The following is a 17,276-nucleotide window of genomic DNA, read 5'->3' on the forward strand; positions in this document are numbered from 1 at the left end:
GAACCACCGGTCACGGAGAAGGTTATATCTGGACCATGGAACTTTGATGAAACGAACCCCTTTGTTAATAATGTTTGGACACTCTTGCAGTCGAAGTTCAGACAGCAAGAGACTTTAAACCCCGTTCAAAGTGATGTTAGTGTTAATGTTGGACTGTTAATAAATGAAGACAATGCTGAAGAGCTAAAACCGTCTCATGCTTTATTGAGTGGGACCGAAGTCCATAATACTGAACCCTCACAGTGTTCTTTTATAATTATGTAATGCAAATTCCTTTTGTTGGATAAACTCTAGAAAGGGATAGGATTCAAAGCTGGCCTTGCCTCCCTGGCTATGTTGGGTTACCAAATTGTACAGTACTTATTATCTCAGGGTCTCAGGATTTAACCTTTGTTTGTGTTAGGTAAATAGGAATCAGCCACAGAATTGCGAAGTTGAAAGGTACCCAGTAGTCCTTGTGGTCATCTAAACAAACCCCACTTGAATCCAATAGAAATATTTGGCAATGTAAATTTCCCTTCTGTACTCTGTCTATAAAAGGGGTATGGTTTTCCATCTAGTCTAATGCACCCACTTTACTAATGGTTAATTATTTTATAATCTTAATTACTTTATAATCTGTACATGCTACAGATTTTGTTTCCTGAAACATAACATGTGGATGCGATTGTGTACTCTGAACTTATTTCTAGCTCTTGTTTTGTGTTTGTAGCTTCTTGTAATAGTTTTGATTGCTATGCCAAATCAGAAGCAGTAGTCCTATAACTGTGGACTACTTTTTGTCCTGAGCAGAATTCTACCCTGAGCTATTGCTTTCATATCTCTGCTTAACCGAGCCAAATGTGATACTGTTTTCTGGTATTATAACAAAGAATATAATACGCACATCTTCATGTGATCCAGCGAGACCCTTGTTTACTTAAGCATAAGCTTAATACAGAAGATGTTAGTTATTGCTTCACCATAAAAGCATCCTGAGTATAAATTTAAAATTGATGGATCATATAATGATGGACATAATGGATCATATAATTGATGGATCATATAAATTCTGGGTAGCAGGAGTGTTTTTACCCCAATATACTTTAGATTCACTGCTTGAGCTTTACTCTTTTATTTTAATTTTCTGTCTTTATTTTTCTTTTTTTTATTGAATCGTTTTATCCATCTTGAGCTACATTATTATTCCTATGTTTAAATTGTGGTGTATAGAGTGTTTGAATTGTTTTCATCCTACTTTGTTGTAAGCTGCCCAGAGTAGACCCTGTCTAGATGGGCAGGATATAAATTCAATCAATCAATCAATCAATCAATCAATCAATCAATCAATCAATCAATCAATCAATCAATCAATCAATCAATCAATCAATCAATCAATCAATCAATCAATCAAAGAAGTTGGAGAAGCTCAAGTAAGAGAAGGTTGCTTCCACACTCTGTAAAAGCCGTAGTTTCCTTGTATATTTAGAAAATCTGACTGGTGTGGTGGTTAAAAACATTAGATTAAATTTGAAAACACCCAGGTTCTACTATTGAGTGACAAGATTCCCTAGGTGATTATAGGCCAGTCATATTCCAGCAAAACACAGAGGCTGAGAACTATAGGTGCAGCTACACTAGTAACAAGGAGCGAGTCTTCTTTGGAAGGACTGAACCTGATCAAAACAATCTAATCAGACCTTGCCATTCACAGAGAAATGGCTCCTACCAATATCATGAAACCACTTCAAGACATTGGCAAATTAATTGCTTCCCCTGCTCCGCAGAGAGCAGAGGAAGTGAAAAAAAATATGATTGCATATAAACTCTTGCATCGATTATTTTAAAAGTAAAAAAAAATCTTTATAACTGATGCAGCTTATCCACAAGAGTCTATATACAATCAAAGAAAATATTTATGTCACTTCCCCTACCCTCTATCAAGAAGGGGAAGTTATTAATTTGCCAATATCTTGAAGTTGCTTGCTTATTAAGACAATTCACATAATTGGAAAGCTTACTTTGGATCAGTTCCGGCCAATCACTCATGCTGGAACTGATCCCAACCAGAGCGATCCTATGCTCACCAGAATAGTAGAAGCCCCATGACCAGGGTCAGAAAGGTAGGAGTGCTCTGGAGTGAGCAGGCTGGTGCATTCTAGCAAAGATATCATCTGATCATCATCTTTAAGAGCACACCACGCCAACCCTGCAGTGCTCCAAACAGCAGACTAAACAGACTGTGTAGTCAGCCTCTGAATATGTTGCTTTGAGGTCAAGTGAGATATAAATACAGGGAAAAATGAAGCCTGGACCATGGCGCTGTAGTGGAGAAGACGGAAGTTCCTGAATAGTAAAGAAAGTATAATTTGGAGCAGAGCTTGGAAAAGTTACTTTTTAGACTACTGTACAAAGAATCCACCTCAGCCAATATGGCCACAGACAAATTTTAATCAAGCCCACTATTGTCTTCCCTTTTTCCCTTTCCCTTTCCTTTTCCTTCAATTTTGGCAATTCCACCTTAGCTGGGAGAGCTGAAAGCATGCCTTGCATCGGAGAGCAGGGCATAGGAGATTCAGACAACATTCAGGAGTTGGTAGCATCATACAGGATTCTGACTTTCTCTCAGGAGGGAGTTTCCGGATTTACTCTAATGCACTGCACCATTGCAAAGTTTTCCTTATGCTCAGCATATTAGAGACAGTGTGCAATGTGTCTGCTCACAAGCAAGCCTCAACATCAAAAATAAGAAACAAAATGGAGGCCCTGTGAAGGTGGCCCTTCAGGGATGTGTGATTTCTGTACCGACTAGCTGCATAGCAACACAGGAGGTCCCCTTATACTGGACCAGAATCTCAGTCCGCCTAACTCTTGGTCAGTATTAGCTCTCCAGAGTTTTACACAAGTCTTTCCCAGTATTATTTGGTGCACAGCCTGGGAAGGTTACTTCTTTGGACTATAAACCCCAGAATCCCGCATCAGCATGGTTGGAGGATTCTTGGAATTATAATTCAGAAGAGCAACTCTTCCAAGCTTTGGCTGGGAAGTAGATGATTAGTGCGGCTTTCAGGAATCACAGTATTGTTCTGAGGAAGAGATAAGTGACCAGAAAGTCCAGAGCTGTTAATCCCATCACCTTTCAATAGCTTTAAATCTATCACTAAAAAATTCAGCATTGATCTGTGAAAGAGGTGGGTGGCCTGACGCATGAATGAAGCACTTCACTGTTAAAATAGTTGCAGGGCTCTGGGCTACAGAACAAGAAAGGTGTAAGCAAATGTCAACTATAACTTACACACATACACCAGGACCCCCTGGTCAACTGCCGCATCTTGGGTGGTGCCACTGGGCTAACTGAACAGTGATATCTAGAACAAATATGCCTATGAAACTGCTGATGTTGAGAGAATCATTGCCACATTTTCTTCTTAAAACAGACACACATGCACACGTGCACCCATGCACATACACACGACACTAATTTCAGAATTCTACCATTATAATTTACCACATAAAGTTTACAACCATCTTTTGTCTGGTACCACTTCTCATTGCTGTATAGCTCTGCCAGCAATTATGTAGTCCATCTTATTTATTTATTTATTTATTTATTTATTTATTTATTTATTCATTCATTCATTCATTCATTCATTCATGTATTTATTTATTTATTTGTTTGTTTGTTTGTTTGTTTGTTTGTTTGTTTATATGCCTTGCTCTCCATAGGACACCCAAGGCAGAGTACAAAAACTAAAACTATAAAACAATAAATAGTTTTAAAAATACTATATAAAGATAATATTTAAAAAAAAACAATTACCATAAACATATATTAAGGTTAAAAACCAAGGTGAAACACCATTTTAAAACATTTAAAAATCTCTAACTTAATAAACAAGTGTTCCTGAGACACTTCCTGCTTAAAAGCTTGCCTGAAGAGAAACGTCTTTGCTTGATGACGGAAAGCAAAGAGGGAGCGTCCAACTTGGCTTCTTGGGGCAGCACATTCCAAAGTCTGGGAGCGGTCACCGAGAGCCTGGGAGAGTGGTGGGACCAAGAGAAGGGTCTCCTCAGAAGATCTTAAAAGCTGAGAAGGCTCGTATGGGGCGATATGATCCTTCAGATAGCCTGGGCCCAAACTGTATAGGGTTTTATAGGTAATAACCAGCATTTTAAATTGGGTTGGGAAGCAGACTGGCAGGCAGTGAAGCTGTTATAAGAAGGGAGTTACACACTCCCTACATCAGTTCCAGCAGTCTGACTGCAGCATTTTGAACCAGCTGAAGTTTCTAAACACTCTTCAAAGGCAGTTCCACATACACCACATTGCAATACTCCAAAATGGGATGTAACTAAGGCATGTGTCATTGTGTCCAGTCCGGATATCTCAAGGAACAGGCACAACTGGGGCACCAGTCCCAGCCAAACCTACTCCACGCAGCAAGCAAAGGCCCTCCTGGTTACTGCTGAAACTTATTTGTACAATATGGGCAAAATGTTGCAGAGTTTGGAATTTCTGGTTACATTCCTCTAGCTGCTCAGCAGAAGTGCAGGGATTCACAGGTAAAAGTTATTATACTGTACTCAATAATTCACTCCGAGACATTAGCAGGAGAAGGAATAAAGGGTTTCATTCCAATTTAATAGCTCAAACAACAAACTGGAAAAACATGACTGCCTACAACAACAGGCTTCAAGAGACTGACTGACTGTCTGAATGACTGACTGACTGCTTTCAACAAACTAAGGAAAAGAGGGGAAAACCTCCAAGCAGAGAGTTGAGGCTATCTTTGAATCCAGAGGCACAAGGGAACTGTTGGTTAGTGGTGAATAAATTGATAATCACCTCAGCCCAGAAAGGTTTGTCCCAGCCAAACCTACTGAAGGCAGCAAGCAACGTTGCAAAAACTCCATTACAAAACCCTGTTGGTGTAACTTTGCAGCAGTGGAACCTACACTGGTAATTGGAAACATTTAATTTATACTCACGATGAGTTCCCTATCTCCTTCGGGTCCTGAAGCTCTCCAGGGCTCCCTTTTGCCTTTGGGAGTCTCAGGAACAGTGGGGAGGGAGTAAGGCTTTAATAATAAAAAAATAACTGCCAGATTGCCAACCAGTGGTCCCAGGTATTTATTTATTTATTTATTTATTTATTTATTTATTTATTTATTTATTTATTTATTTATTTATTTATTTATTTACTTACTTACTTACTTACTTACTTACTTACTTACTTACTTACTTACTTACTTAGTTAGTTATTTATTTAGTTATTTATTTATTTATTTTACTATTAAAGCCTTTCCCAGAATGGCTTCTGGGTCTCCCAAAAGCTTCCCCAAGGCAAAAGGGAGCCCTGGGGGCACTTGGAACCTGAAAGGCAGCATAGGAAACTTCACATATGTTTAACTTTAATATGTCCAGCGCCCAACCTGGGTCACACCCATGCAAAGTTATGCAACATTATTTTATTCAACAAATATATTTGTGATTGGAATAAAAATCAAGAAATCAAGGAAATTCAAAAAGCATCATTTATTCTTCAACAGAAGATCAGGGAAACATGGGGCCCAAAAGTACATTCAGAAGCAGGGAGAGAAGTTCTTAAAATAGCAGTGTGCTGCTGCATGGAAACCAGGATGGCTTAATTATATTTACCTCTACTTGTATTTGAATGAGAAAAAAAAATCTTTTAAAAAAATAAAATAAAGAAACCTCTTTGTTAAGATTTTTCTACTTTAATCTGTTTGGAAAGTCCTCCTTCTTGCCCTGAAATAGTGCAGATGGAAAAATTAAGCCTCTAAAGAAACTTCTAAAGGAGGAAATATTAAAGAGAGGAGGGAACACATATTGCTTATATAATTGTCATTGGCGCCAATAGGTACCATACTTGGCTGGCCCTGCTATTAACCAGAGCGATGCAGTCACCTTTAATGGCAGATATTGATGGGCAGTGGAGTTATCCACTTGGCTGTTGCTCCTGGATCCCCAACCCATCATTTAAATATTTAAAATAAACAAAATAGATAATACTGTAAATCATTTCTTGGAAGGCAGAGCTCTGTCTGTCTCACATTTGGTTTGGGCCTCCAAACTAGCCATCTGCTTCTAGTTTAGCAGAGGACACCACCCCATTAGCAGTGCTGAAGCAAGATTTCAGTGCCAGACTTGTCAGCTTTATTATATCGTAGAAATTAAATGGGGAAGGGGGCACCATCTTGTTTGCTTCAGGCAGCAAATCAGGTGGAGCAGCCTTGCTTGAGATAGGCAACTCCGGTCTCTACAACAGTGTACACTGGGATAGACCTGGTACCGCCACCTCACAGTGACACAGAGGATACAGCTATATTAGTGGGAGGGAGTGAACTCATGCCGGCCACTTTGGAAGGGTCAGACTTGATTAGACTGATCTAATCAACACCGACAGTTCACATGGAAATCTCTCCTGCTGATTTCGTGGCTTTATAAGCAAGCCCGTTCAGGATAGTGGCAAATTAATCACCTCCTCTACTCGTCAGCAGAGGAAATGCTGAGAAGGGGGATAGAGGTGCTCTATATGAACTATTGCCTCAGCTGAAGCCACTACTGTGGATTCAACTGCAGACAGTTTCTCACTTGGCTCTTTAAGTCAAGGCAAAGAAACTATTTTAATTTTTATATATATATATATATATATAACTGAGGCAGTGCATCATCAATAGTTCATATGCAATTTTTTAAAAATCCCCTTTCCCTGTCCCTCAGCTGAGGAGCTGAGGAAGTTATTAATTTGCCAGTATCATGAAGTGGCTTGCTTAATTACGCTACTTCATGAATTGACAAATTCAAACTGGAAGGCTTGCTTTGGATCGATTCCAGTAACAACATGTACTGGAACCAACCCAAACCAGAATGAGCCACTATTCACACCAAAAAAGCACAAGTCCTTGATAGGGCCTCAGAAAGAAGTACACTGGGGGTTGGCTGGGTCACTCCAGCAAAAACACTGTCTGATCACTGTCTTTAAGAGCAAACCAGCCCATTCCTACGGCAGACCAAACAGCAGGCTAAACACTCGTGTAGCCAGCCTCTAAGTGTTTCTAAATTGTGGGCTCCCTCTGCTCACAACATTGTGCAGCTGTTTTCCTTAACAGTATTTCTCTGTCGAGGAAAAAAGATGGAAGAAATAAACAGAAGAACTGAAGATGATGAAATCTAGATCCAACTAGCGGCAAAGAGCATACTCTAAGATTACAATAAATATGTAGTTTAGAAGAACATAAAAAAACATTTCTAAGTTTGCTTCCATACATATAAATGAAATTCAGTGTCTCCTTTTGTCCTCACTTTTTGTAATGAGCAAGGTGGCACCCTACAATAATGACTTTTTGTACCTGCTTAGTAAGTGCCTGTGGAGGCCAAATGCCTCCACCAAAAGAAAGAACATAGGAGATTGTCTTATGTGCAGTCAGACATCAAGGCCAGCACCGTCAGGCTGAAAGAGGGTGTGGCATTCAGCTCTGCTCTCACCTGTCCGTCACAGCTGGGCAGGGGAACCTCAGCCAATGAGAGGACGGAGGGTGGTGCAGAAGTGGGAGGAGCTGGGTTATATAAGGTGTGTGAGGAGTTTTGAGAGATCAGTTTGATAAATGAGTGATTAGAGAGATTGATAATGAGTGAGAAAGAGCCTGTCAGTGAGGGAAAAGTCTGTGTGAGCTAGTGTCTGATAAACAGTAATTGACAACTTGATTCTATATTTGTGATTTACTCCTTTTATTTCTGGTAATCAATAAACCTTCTATTTATTTGAAAGAAACCCTTGTCCTTTTGATTTAAAGGATAGGTTGGTGGCAGCAAGTTTTTGGTGAAAGCTAGTGAGCACTCTTATAGGCCTGGATTGGTAAAGGCTTGAGAGTGGCCTGCTACAGAGGGCGTGTGGCCCAAGATCATCAATGAGTTTCAGGGCTGTAGTGGTCCACCTAGCATAGTCTTATCTACTCTGGCTGGCAACAATCCTGCAGAAACTCATAAGTACTGTATGCCACTTTTCCTCCAGTGTGCTCAAGGCATTTACTGTGGTTATCCTCCTCCACACTTTGCCCTCACAAGGACTCGCAAGGTCAGGCAGAGGTAGGAGAGCAAACCAAACTGACCATTGGTTACCAGCAAGTTTCATGGTCAATTTGGTCTGTCTCGCTGGTTCTGTCAACTGATTGGCAACCGCTTCCTTGGAACTCTGCCAAGATTATTTTCTGTTCTTACCTAAGGATCACAGATTGTACCTAATAGTCCCCTATTCGAGTAGTTACCAGGCCCAAACCTGCTTAGCTTCCAAAATCAGATGAGAATTGGTACAGTAGATTAAAATCTAGCTAAACTCTGCAAGGAGAGGTGTGCTGAGTCTGTGTATTCTTCCAGATCCCTCCCATACGTACTCCCCCAAGTAGAAACATTCCTATGACTGTGCAGCTGACGTATATACTCCTGAGGCTGATAACTGTGCAATGTAGGCAGGATTATACTGCCTTGCTCTCCACTAGCAACTCCAAAGAGCTCTCTGTTCTGCCCCATTAACAGATAATAAAGTTAACTGGCCCACAACTCAACCAACAGGCAAATGTATTGAAAGCAATGAAGGTCTACCCTTCATTTGGAATAAGATGGTATGATGTGAGATAATCTGATATGATATAACATGATATTGCTGATAAGATTTTATTCATTGATTTTAATGGTGTTAAAATCATGTAGTACTATTACTCTGCATAACTCTATATTTATTTTATTTTATTTAAAATAATTTTTATTTAAAATTATATTTAAAATAAAATTAATAAAATTACCCCACCTTTCTCCTTTAAAAGGACCCAAGGCGGCTTACATCATTAAGAGATACTGTTTAAAGCCAAAAGCAATAAGTATACAAATGCTAAGAAGGATAAAACAAATGGCACACTAAAAGATGGTAAACAAAAGCCACATCAAAAACACGTTCAAAGCAGTAAGGCACAGCAATCCATTTAAAAACCCCACTCAGACAGCCAGTCATTGAAGGCAGGGAAAGATATTTCTGTAGTATGGATAATAGGGAGGCCATGTATCCTCTTTTATAGAGTATAATCCTCAGTTTGAAGTAATGTAGAAGGCCTTGTATTTCAAAGCATCCTGTGCTAGAAGGCCTGTGTAGTTCAAGTTAGGCTGAAAAAGGAACTGTAAGCAGAGAGAACAGGAATCTGGAGGTTGCCCATCAGCATTGTGCACTCACCAAAAAACAATGTTCTTGTGACAATTCTCCCCGTGCAAGTCAAATGTGTAAATGTATTTGTCTGCATAGCCATGATGATATCAGATCACCAGTGGAAGAGCAAGAACAAATGGCAGCCTCATGGCGCAGTGGTTAAAACGCTGTACTGCAGCTAAAACTGTGCTCACGACCTGGGGTTCAAATCCCAGGTAGCCGGCTCAAGGTTGACTCAGCCTTCTATCCTTCTGAGGTCGGTAAAATGAGTACCCAGCTTGCTGGGGGGGGATATGTGTAGCCTGTATAATTAAATTGTAAACTGGCCGGAGAGTGCTTGTAGCGCTATGGGGCGGTATATAAGTCCAAAAATAAATATAAATAAATAAATAAATAAAAACAACCTCCTGCCAGTTCTTTGGTGAGCTTCAGGCTCTTCTTCTAACTTCACACTCAGAACAACCGTGTTCAAGAGAGCAAGCTCAAGCAGTGTAACTGAAACATGCCCAGGAAGTCCAACATTCTAGCAGTATGTCACACTGGCTCTCATTAGTTTAAGAGTAGCTGCCAAGTGTAGTCTAAGACAATGTGTGTGACTCTGAAAAGATTCTCTGTCATACTTAAGTATAATAATAATTGCATGTCATCAATTCTGAATTATGGCAACCCTTTTTAGGGTTTTCCAGGTAGAGAATACTCAAAAGTGGTTTACCATTCCCTTTTTCTGGGGCCATCCTGGGACTGCACTGCTTGCCCAAGGCTACACAGGTTGGCTCTACTCTTAGCAGGGATAGTGGGGCATCAAACATCCAACCTTTGGCTCCATAGCCAGATTCCTAAGACACTGAACTATCTAGACAACTTTTGAGTGAATACAGCCATCCCTAAATTGCAATTTATTTGATTGATTGATTGATTGATTGATTGATTGATTGATTGATTGATTGATTGATTGATTGATTTTTACACTGCCCATCTGGCAGCCAAGGCCACTGTGGTTGGTTTACAACAACTAAATGACAACAATAACATAATGACAGGGAGCTTGACAACACCCATTAAAATATAAAAGATACAAAACAAACTGTTGTGCAAAGGACTGGGTCACTTTGACCCAAAAATTAAAAGCAAAAACAGTCTGCTAAGGTAACAGATCGTAAGCTCATGGAATCTAAGACAAGGCAGGCTTAAGCTCTAAAAGAGGTTCATCTCTGTCCCACAAGCCTTGTAACTATAAACTACTTCCACAAAGCAAAATTTCACAAGACTGTCCATGGAGAGACTGACTTTCCTGGAAACTCTGAACCTCCCATCACACAAGTTACTTCGCCGCAGATCTGTGCTTGTTTCACATCTGGAGGAATTTGTACATAGTTTTGGCAGCAATCCTGCAAACATTTGCAAAGACAAATAATATCAATAAAGGGAAGGGACATAACAATTATACTGTAACAAACTTTTACCAAAAACAGAAATCCTGAAGAGACTAGAAATGTTGAAGGATTGGTTAAGTATGCCAGAATCGCTTAAAGAAAGGCCTGACCACCAGGCAGCTCCCCAATGTTGCAAAAGTATACCCTCTTTTTTAAAAAATCTAGTTGTTTCCCTGAATAAGCTGAGATCAACAATCTACAGCACCAAAACAAGCAGAAGCCATTGCAAATGCTTCACACAGGAAAGTCCCCAGTCTCTGAAACCAGGCATTTGCTTAAAATATTTAAAAAGGTTTAAGCATTTTTCCCAGAATGGACTGGCTTAGAAAGTGGCTGCAACCATGGAACATGTGGTCTGTACAAAGGGCAGGTTCAGTTAGCTGTGATGATTTTACTGGACTCCACAGTGTGGTCGGTGAAACTGTAAATTGTGCATCATGACCTAGGAGGGACCTTTACTGGCAAAGCACTAAAGAAGGCTCTAAATCAAGAGCTGGAGATCTCCTGCCTCTCAGGAATCTTGCCAATGATTTTTTTCACCATCTTCCTTGCTGTTTTCAGTAAGAATGGATAAGAATTTTTTTTTCAGTTTCATTTTCTTTATAAGAACATACTTTCCATCTTTGGGATGGACAGAAGTTGAGATAACAAATCTGGGAGAAAACAAAATTGCTAGAGGTGATTGTGATTTTGACTAAACTGGCCATATTCCACTAACTTGATTGCTGGATCAGACTGCTAGTCTTTTTTTTCTGTCAGGTGCCTCATCTTGTACAAGGTATAGCAGCCAGATATCACACAGACCTCTTAATAGCTCAGAACAAATGTACCTCTTGAATTGCTGCAAATGACAAAAAAACTTGTATTAGTTTTCAAAGAATGAACTACAGTGGGGTCTTGACTTGAGAACTTAATCCGTATTGGAAGGCGGTTCTCAAGTCAAAAAGTCTGTAAATCAAATCTCCATTGACCTACAGTGCATTGAAAACCGATTAATCCCGTAACAGGCCGTTTTTGTTCCATTTTGGTTTTTTTCTGGTCTGTAAGTCAAATCTCAGTCTGCAAGTCAAACCTAAATTTTGCGGCCAGAGAAGTCTGTAACTCAAAAAGTCTGTAAGTCAAGCCATCTGTAAGTCAAGGGTCCACTGTAAATCTTTCAAATTTCTTCATATTTAAGATGTAAAGAACATGAATGGGGAAAAAGGTAAAGGCAGGAAAAAAAGAAACTGACTGATTTACCCAGCAGTTCAGTACCATTCAGCATATATTTCAGTCACCACACAAGTCTGGGAATACTCAGCATCTACAGAACTGTGAGAGTCTCTAGCAATTGGCATTTATTATAATGTATGTCCTCTTTTTCTGCATTCATCTTCTTTGCTGGGTGATTCTGGAATGCATACTTTGCCCTGGAAAAATTTCATACAGTGTTCTGTCTCTTCCTGTCCCTATCACTATCTGCCCTCTTATCACATAGCATAACCCTACTACATAATGGGCAGTGTTGTACAAATTTATGCTGGTGTAGCCTAAATCAGGCAACAGAAATACTAGTTTAAACTAATAAAAAGTTTCCTCTCTCCTCCCTTCCTTCAGATTCCAAGGCTCCCTAGAGATCCCTTTGGCCCTGGGAAAGTCTTTGGGAGCCTTGGGAAGAAAGGGAAGCCTTCAATAGTTAGTCTGTCAGTCCGTCAATCAATCAATCAATCATCACCACCACTACCAGATCACTGGGATCAGGACTACCAGAGGCAATTTGGCAGTGAGCCCTAGCAAGCCTTAGAATCTTAAAAGGGGTTAGGAAGCATTTCTGGATTATGTCTGCATTAATTTATACCAACAGGAACTTGCTCCCTGTTTCCTTTTCCATCATGAAGCACATGGTATTGCTATATCATCTTATAAAAACAATTATATTGTGTGGAAGGAGAAGTCATCCCCACACACCTAATATTCAAACCTGGAGCTAGATAATAAAACTACATTATAGAAGATGGAGAAGAGATAAAAATAAATACTTCATAAAGTGCACAGTTAAACAATGGCATTCACTGTCATGGGACAGACCTGCTTTAAAGAAGGATTAGGCAGATTCCTAGAAGATATGGCTGTCAGTGACTACTAGTCATAAGAGCAGTTTATTATATCCAATATATTTCAGGCTATCACTTGTGGGAAAACATGAAAGAGTACAGTGGAGTCTTGACTTGAGAACTTAATCCGTATTGGAAGGCGGTTCTCAAGTCAAAAAGTCTGTAAGTCAAGTCTCCATTGACCTACAGTGCATTGAAAACCGATTAATCCCGTAACAGGCCGTTTTTGTTCCATTTTGGTTTTTTTCTTGTCTGTAAGTCAAATCTCAGTCTGCAAGTCAAACCTAAATTTTGCAGCCAGAGAAGTCTGTAACTCAAAAAGTCTGTAACTCAAGCCGTCTGTAAGTCAAGGGTCCACTGTATGATGTTATTGTCTAATTGTGGACTACTTGCTTCTTTTACCACCTTCCTTTGCCTAGGAAGTGTGCTTGTAGCAAGGTGGGAGAGAGTCTATCAAGCTGTTTTGGCAAAGGCTTGTAGTTACATTGCAACCAAATACTGTTCTAAGGTAGCATTTGTTAATTGAACATCATTAATTTTAATTGGGGTTGTGACAAACCCAGACCTACTGGGATATGCCACAGTTTCACTAAGCTGCCACCAACCATTCCCTATAAGAAGTCACACAGACCAGGGATGGATTTTTAACAAATAAAAGAACAAGGTTTATTAAATAACACACAGGGAAAAATAAAATGATCAAGTGAATAAGATACAGTAACGTGGCTTAGTCTCAATCATACATACACACAGTTTGGTTCACACAGAACACTTAACTTGAAGCACAGACCCTGAACCTATCAGTTCTGGCTAACCATACAGACACCTGAACCTATCAGGTTGGTACTGACTGACACACAGTAGTACCCTGTCTGACACACAGACTCCCACTCAAGCTTCTTCTCTCAGCTCTTCTCCAGCTTCTCCCTCAGCTCCACACACGCTCCACATATATATACAGTACAGCCCCTCCTCCTGATGTCCCGCCTTCCACTCCCCATAGGATGGAACTTTCCCTCCAAACCCATGACAGACAGGTAACATCAGTGCTGTATGTAACAGGGGTTATGGGCTAGAGCAATCTGTAATATTTAGAACTCCCTTGACAACACATGTGGTGCAATTATTATGTCCACGGGGATGGGGAAGGGAGTACTCCCTAGGGGATCCGTGATATGCAGCAGGAAGGTTTCCAACATGATTGAAAACAGAAATGTTGTTTATTTGTGCTTTTTAACCACAATTTCATTTCTGTGTGAGGTGATAGCCAAATAGAACTAAGAATTTTGTTGTCTCTTGCCACTTGTAGATGTCACCATCAGCCCACCTCTTCCTAGATCACCTCCACCTTCTTTAAGAAAATATATTTTATTCTTTGTTCTCTCTTTGCTTGCAACTGAAGGCCAACTGTGAGGATACTTCCATGTTGTTCTACAGCACATTTGCCCACATAGAAGCCAGTTCTAAGAACTTCCACACTCAGATCTAGGTTTTATCCTCTTTTAACCTGAATGATTAGTTTGAAAGGATTTCTTATCATGAGGACCCTGAGCGATTACTCCTAAATCACAACTCACTTCACTCTGTGAACAAATTCCAACAGTACAGGCCCAGCATAGTCCAGAAGTGGTATAGCCTTCTTCCATTACATTGGGTAAAATCCTAGTGTGTTTTTATACGCATATACTTTCAAATCTACTGTGTAACTCACTGTGATGAATTGTCACTTTATAACAAGGCACTGGTTGTGTTACTTGGTACACAGATGTTGTGCAGTTGGGTGTGTGCCTTGTAATGTGACCAGTAGCTCACTAATCAGCAGCAATTTACTGCAGTGAGTTATGTAAGTTAACATGTATGTGCAAGTCATTAACAGGATTTTGTTTTCAAATTCTCATTCCAGTGGAGGGACTGTTCAGAGATCAATTACTAGGAAGTCTGAATGATTACCGTCCATTAGATCTTTGCCATGAAACCTGAGGCCTATAGGCAGGAGATGATGGAAGATGCTTGGTTTTAATTAGTCCTGCCTTGAGGCTTGTATTCTGATTGCTCCAAAGAAACAGAGAGCAAAACAAGAAAAGTGGGGCCAGGGATCTTATCCTATCTCTGTAGGAGGCAGGGATGGGGACTTGCAATGCTCTCAAGTCCAACTTAAGTTGTACTAAGACTCAATGCATTTTTTTAAAGATTCAGACTCAGCTTTTACTTAGACTCATTTTTCTGAGTCACATATTCGAATCTTTGCAGGAGAGGCAGGCAAATGGCAGCAAACAGCAGAGAAAGAGGTAGCAACAGGTAGGAAGGGTTTTCAAGAGGGATTGGGGCAGCTTGTCAGTGCTTGGCCTTGTCTTCGCAAGTAGAGAGACAATCTCCCAGCCCTATTGACTAAAAATCCCAGAAGGCTGGGTGACACCTCTACCACTGTCAGAAAAATAAAATGGGAGACATCACCTTTTAAAAAAAAATCAGAGTATTCCAGATGACCCTGATGACAAGATGGGTATATCCTGCTGACATGATGAGAATGGGGGCCCCGCCTCCTTCTGAGGCTCCTGCCAGCTGGCTGGCTGGCCAGCTTCCCTCACAGTGTAGAAGGGGGGGAGGAGGAGGAGCCCACCTCAGGAAAGGCAAGGGAAACATGGGTTGGGAGCTCCTTGGAAGGCAGTGAGCCTGGCTAAGGGGAGCGCTGGGGGGACCTTACCAGCAGTCGGGGGGGTTGAAACTACAACTCTCAGAATTCCCTAGGCAGGGACTTGAAACTCATGTTTGAGTCTTGGGACTTGGACCCAAAGACTCAGTCTTTAGACCCAGACCCAAAGATTCGCCAATATCCTTGGTAGGAGGACACTGGAATGGCCACAGAAGACATGTTCTGACAATAGTAGGCAATGGCGCTAAATGTAGAAAGCGTTCTCCCTTTCCACTGTATTGCCACAGCCATCCAAGGAACACCAAAAAGATGGAGTGCTTTAGAAGCAAATATTTGTACTTCCAGGAAAAAAATTCCACTGCCATTCCCATCATTAAGAAATCCAGGGCATTAGACCACCCAGGGAGATTTTTGTGTCCTTTTACAGAGGACATAGCTCTGTTGGAAAAGCCTTCAGAAGACATGTCTCTTTCTTTTTGAAGAACCGGCCAATCCAAGTTTAGTTTAAAGAGTAGGAGCACATAAGAAGATTAAGAAAGAAGAAGAGGATGAGGAGCAAGAGTCATGAACTTGCTTGAAGACAAATTGCATCTGAGCAACAATTTGAGCAGGTGCAAAGGTCCCCTCGTAATTCTTCTCCTTCCTGTTTTGAGATGCACTGCATTTTTGTTTACATTATAGCAAGGATTTCAAAATTTGCATTTATATCTGGAAGTCAGCATACGAAATATTAACCATGTTTATGTCTTTTCCATAGTGCTACTTCATGCATGGCCATCTAGAAGCTACTGGTAATCTAGGAAAGGGAATTTCAAATATAAGAATGAGGAAGAAAGGAAGAAAGGGACCCCACCCCAGATCAAGGGTTTAGTGGACCACAGTTCTATATGAAAAGGTTGCAAGAGTTGTAGAGCTGTACTAAGCTCCATTGTCAGTCAGGAAATAGGGATGCTTTTCTTTTTCCATTTAAGGCACCAAAAATTTAGAAAGAGATCAACCTAAGGCAGTTGCAGTGTGTTTTGTTCTCATGCCTAAACACATTATAATGGGGTAAGGAAACTTTGGCCATCCCAATGTGTAGCACTAGCACCCCAAGAGTCTCTTAACCGGAACTGGCTGGGGCTTCTGAGAACTGAAACTGAAAACATCTGGAGCACAAAAGCTCCCCTCAACCCTGCTGGATGTTGTTTGATCATTTTTGGCATGTGACTGGTCAATCGTACTATAATATTCTTGATGGGTCAATTATCTAACCTGCATATTCCTATTTGAACCTCCAATCCTTATGATGGGCCGAACCAAGAGTCTGCCACAAACTGTATATTCATATTTCTCCTTTTGTTCTTGTGAAATGCCTTACAACATAAGCCAGCCAGCCGTTTCTCCGTCTCTTTTTAAACTCTGGTTGCTGCATTAGATTTCAGGGGAGATCACACTGGAAAGCCTTTCTCAGGGTGATGGGTCTGCTTTCCTTCAGAGACAAATTTAAAAAACAACCTAAAGCTAGCCAATTAGAGTCTGAGGCTTAGACTACCATTTATCTCATGAAAAAGGGGATTAAAGCCCTCTGATAATATATAAAGCGCTTAAAAGTTTAAAGGGGAGCTGAGCTTTTATCTGAGCTATCAGGCATCATAAAGTAAGAAAAGGCCATTCAGGAAGCAGCCTGGGATTGGACTGCAGACCATTCCAACTAATAACCTAATGCAAGACATTTGACTGGAGTGGATCCACCACATTGCCACTATACCAAGAGTTTGTTGCTATTCCTTTATCTCGCAATCCTTTATTCCTGTTGGACTGAGCATGGAAAACTTGCTTTTTCATTACAATTCCCAGAATCCACGAACCAACATGGCTCCTGGCCATGATGGCTGGAGAGAATCTTGGAACTGTAATG

Source organism: Pogona vitticeps, chromosome 1, assembly GCF_051106095.1.
Source record: "Pogona vitticeps strain Pit_001003342236 chromosome 1, PviZW2.1, whole genome shotgun sequence".
Classification (NCBI taxonomy): Eukaryota; Metazoa; Chordata; class Lepidosauria; order Squamata; family Agamidae; genus Pogona; species Pogona vitticeps.